Below are 5,575 nucleotides of genomic sequence, written 5' to 3'. Positions count from 1 at the left end.
AAGACAAAATATATAATCTTGAAAATAAAGTGTATGACACAGAGAAAATGTTAAGAAACCATGAACAATCTGAGCATAGTGGCACATGCATGTAATTCCAGCAAGTTGGGAAGCTGAGGCAGGAGGATTGTGAGTTTAAAGCCAGCCTCAGAAACTTGGTGAGGCACTGGGCAATTCAGTGAAACCTTATCTCTAAATAAAATGCAAAAATAAAAGGAGGAGGTCTGGGGATATGGAAAGTGGTTATGTGTCCCTAGGTTCAATTCCCAGTAGGTGGGGGGACAGAAGATCTTAGCAGTATGGGACAACATGAAAAACACGAAAAGACCAAATTTAAGATTTATTGGGATAGATGAAGATATCAAGATACAAACCAAAGGAATGCAAAATCTTTTCAAAGAAACAATATCAGAAAAATTTCCAAACCTAAAGAACAAAATAGAAAATCAAATACAAGTGGCTTATAGGACCCCAAATGCACAAAATCAGATCCACACCAGTGTACATTATAATACAATAGATCCACACCAATGTACATTATAATAAAAATGCCTACCATACAGAATAAGGGAAAAATTTTTAAAACTTCCACAGAAGATAGCAGGTAACATTCATAGTGAAACCAATACGGATCTCAGCTATTCTCTCAACCCAGACCCAAAAAAGTAGGAGGTCTTAGAATAAAATATGCCAAGTTCTGAAAGAAAATAGATGCCAGCCAAGAATAATATACCCAGAAAAAGTAGGGGTCAGATTTGAAGATGAAATAAAATTTTTCCATGACACAAAAGTTAAAACAACTCACTAGAAAACCTGCACTACAGAATATTCTCCACAAAATATTTCAAAAAGAGGAAAGTTAAAAAAAAGTAAAAACCAGCAAAAGGAAGAAATACACTAAAAGAACAAGCAATCAAAGAAACTAATTCAAATTAAAAACCAGATATAAACCAAAATGATCAGGAACACAAATTATATCTCAATAATAACATTGAAAGGTAATGGCCTAAGCTCATCAATCAAAAGACATAGACTGGGTGATTGGATTAAGAACTAAGAACCAACAATATGATGTCTCTGAGAGTCTTATTTCATAGATAAAGTTATCCACAGACCAAAGGCAAAAGAATGAGAAAAAAACATCACTCACATGGATTGTGTAAATGAGAAATGTTTTCTGTCCTCATATCAGATAAAGTGGGCTTCAAGCCAAAGTTAATCAGAAGAAACAAAGAAAGACATTTCATACTACTTAAGTTAGTTATACATTAACAAGACATAACAATCATAAATGTTTATGCCCCAAACAATGGAGCACCTGAGTACATCAACAAACCCTCTCGATTTCAAGAACCAAATAGTACACAAACACAGTAATACTGGGTAACTTATACACCACTCTCACCACTGTATAGATCCTCCAAACAAAAATATAAAAAGAAATTATAGAACTAAATAATATAATCAATAATTTAGACTTAACAGACATATATAGAATATTTCATTCACCAAAGAGAAAACACACTTTCATCTCAGCAACACATGGATCCTGTTATAAAATAGAACAGAGTTTATGTCACAAAACAACTCTTATCAAATATTTAAAAAATAAAGATGATACCCTGGATTCTATCAGACATAATGTAATGAAATTAGAAATCTACTATAAAATAAAAAATAGAATCTACTTCAGCAACTGAAGATGAAAAAATATGCCATTGAATGATGATTGGGTAGCAGAAGTAATCAGGGAAGAAATAAAAATATATTCAGATGTAAATGGAAATAGCAATACAAACATATAAAAATCTCTGGGACACTACAAAGGCTGTGCTAAGAGGAAGGTTCATTGCATTGAGCTATTTCATTAAAAGAATAAAAAATCAATGAATAAATGACCTAACATTACATCTCAAAGCTGTATAAAAAGAAGAACAAGTCAACACCAGCAGCTATGAAGAGATAAAATAATTAAAATCAGATCTGAAATCAATGAAATTGAAACAAAAGGAACAAGTCAAAAAATTAAGAAAACAAAAAGTTGGTTCTTTGAAAAACTAATAAAATCGATAAACCCTTAGACATGCCAACAAACAGAGAGTGAGACAACTCAAAGTACTAAAATTCATGATGAAAAAGGAAATATCATGATGGTAATAACTGAAAAATTGAAGATAATCAGAAACTATTTTGAAAGTTTATATTCAGATACAATAGAAAATCTTGAAGTCATCAACACATTTCTAGAGACATGACATACCAATACTGAATCATGATGATATACATGATTTAAATAGATCAATTTCAAGCAATGTAATAGATGATGCCAGTAAAAGCCTACCAATTAAGAAAAGCCCAGGATCAGATGGATTCTCATCTGAGTTCTACAAGACCTTCGAAGAAGAATGAACACCAATACTACTAAAATTATTCCATAAAATAGAAGAGGTGGAAACCCTTCTAAATTAATTCTATGAGATTTGTTTAAGCCTGATACCAAAACCAGACAAAGAAACACCAAGGAAAGAAAACTTTAGACCAATACCCCTGATGAATATAGATGCAAAAATTTTCAATAAAATTCTGGCAAATCACATACAAAAACATATTAAAAAGATAATGCAGAATGATCAAGTGGAGTTCATCCCAAGGATGAAAGGTTGATTTAACATAGGGAAACCAACAAACATAATTACAATAGATACAAAGACAAGAATCCCGTGAGCATCTCCATAAATGCAGAAAGGACATTCAACAAAATATAGCATCCCATCATGCTCAAAACACTAGAAAAACTAGGCATACTAGGACCACACCTCAATCTTATAAAAGCTATATGCTATACTTAAGGCCAATATCATTATAAATGGAGAAAAATTGAAAATATTCCCTCTCAGAACTGGAACAAGACAGGGATACCCTCATTTACCACTTTTATTTAACATTGTCCTTGAAACTCTAGCAAGAGAAATCAGTCAAAAGAAAGAAATTAAAGTGATGTGAATAGGCAAAGAAGAACTCAAACTATCACTATTTGCTGATGACATGATTTTATATTTAGAAAATCCCAAAAATTTCATTAGAAAACTTCTAAAACTAATAAATAAATTCAGCAAAGTTGCAGGATATAAAATTAACACCCATAAATCAAATGCATTTCTATATATCAGTGATGTACCTACTAAAAGAGAAATTAGAAAACTACCCCATTCACAATAGCTCAAAAACATAAAATATTTGAGAAGCAATCTAAGAAAAAAGATGAAAGACTTGTACAATGAAAACTACAGAACACTAAAGAAAGAAATTGAATAGACCTTAGAAGATGGAAAGATCTCCCATGCTTTTGGATAGGAAGAATTAACATTGTCAAATGGCCATACTATCAAAACTTATACAAATTTAATGCAATACCTATTAAAATCTCAATTGACATTTTTCATAGAAATTGAAAAAGCAATCAATTAAATTTATTTGGAAAAATAAGAGACCCAGAATAGCCAAAATAAATCCTTAGCAAGAAAAGTGGGGGAGGAGCATCACAATAACCAGATCTCTTAAATTATACTAAGAGTGATAGTTTAAAAAAAAAAAAAAAAAAAAAGCATGATTTTGGCACCATAACAGACACATATATCAATGGTACAGAATAAAAAACAAAGAGAGAGACCCACATCAATATAGCTATTTTTTTACTAGACAAAGGCATCCAAAACATCCATTGGAGAAAAGATAGCCTCTTCAACAACTGTTTCTGGAATAACTGGAAATCCATATGTAACAAAATGAAATTTAACCCCTATCTCTCAACCTGCACAAAACTCAAAGTGGATCAAAGACTTTGGCACTAGAACAGAGACCCTGCACCTAGTAGAAGAAAAATGTAGGCCTAAATCTTCAGCATGTTGGCTTAGGATCTGACTTTCTTAACAAGACCCCTAATGTACAAGAAGTAAAATCAAGAATCAATAAATGAGATGGAATCAAACTAATAAGTTTCTTCTCAGCAAAGGAAACAATCAATTACATGGCGAGAGTCTATGGAATGGGAGAAAAATCTTTACCACATGCATCGCAGATATAGTATTAATCACCAGGATATATAAAGAACTCAAAAAACTTAACACCAAAAAAAACAAATAACCAAATCAATAAAAGGGCTAAGGATCTGAACACAGAAGAAGATATACACTTTATCAACAAATATATGGAAAAAAAAATGTTCAACATCTCTAGCAATTAGAGAAATTCAAATTCAAACTACACTAACATTTATCTCTTTCTAGTCAGAATGTCAAATATCAAGAATATAAGCAACAATAAATGTTCTTGAGAATGTGGGGGGAAAGGTACACTCATACATTGTTCATGGGGCTGTGGAAGCAATATGGAGATTCCTCAGAAAACTTAGAATAAAACCACCTTTGACTCAGCTATCCCACTCCTTGATTTATATCCAAAGGACTTAAAATCCACATACTACAGTGATGCAGCCAAATCAATCTTTATAGTAGCACAATTCACAATAGCTTAACTATGGAACCAACCTAAATGCCCTTTAATAGTGAATAGAAACAGAGACACTGCACCTAGTAGAAAAAAAATGTAGAGGCACTAGAACAGAGACCCTGCACCTAGTAGAAGAAAAATGTAGGCCCAAATCTTCAGCATGTTGGCTTAGGATCTGACTTTCTTAACAAGAAATAGAAAATATTTGAATAGAAAAAATATTTGTTTTTTCAAAGAATCAACTTTTTGTTTCATTGATTTTTTAAATTGCTTTTGTTTGTTTTAATATCACTGATTTCAGCTCTGATTTTAATTATTTTCTGTATTCCACTCTTTTGATGTCAATTTCTTCTGTGAATAGAAAAGTAATGTATACACAATGTATACAAAAAATATATATACACAATGGAATATTATTCAGCCTTAAAGAGAAATGATAATATGATATTTTTCTGTTAAATGAATGGAGCTGGAGAATATTATGCTATGCGAAATAAGCCAATCCCAAAGAACCAAAGGTAGAATATTTTCTCTGATATGCAGATGCTAATTCACAACAGGGCAGGGAGTAGAGAAGAATAAAGGTATTTTGGATTAGACAGAGCTAGTTAAGGGAGGGGTGGGTGTAGGGGTTAAGTAGGCTAGTAGAATTAATCAGGCATTATTAGCCTACATACATGTATGATTCATGACCATTCTAACTCTAAATCATGTATAACCTGAATAATGAGAAGTTCTACTCACTTTATGCTTGATATGTCAAAATGCATTCTACTGTAGTGTATAAATAATTAGAACAAATTAAAAAATAAAAAATGTGAAAAAGTTGGGCACAGTGGTACATGCTAGTAATTCCAGCAGCTTGAGAAGCTGAGGCAGGAGGATTGCAAGTTCAGTGCCAGCTTCAGTAAAAAGTGAGGTGCTAAGCAACTCAGTGAAACTCTGTCTCTAAATAAAATAAATAATAGGGCTGGGATGTGGTTTAGTGGTAGAGTGTCCCTGAGTTCAATCTCCAGTATCACACCCCCCTAAAAGAAAAAAAAAAAAAAAAAAAAAAAAAAAAAAA

The sequence above is a fragment of the Marmota marmota genome, unplaced genomic scaffold, assembly GCF_001458135.2.
Source record: "Marmota marmota marmota unplaced genomic scaffold, marMar, whole genome shotgun sequence".
Lineage (NCBI taxonomy): Eukaryota > Metazoa > Chordata > Mammalia > Rodentia > Sciuridae > Marmota > Marmota marmota.
Note: the sequence above shows the minus strand (reverse complement) of the source record.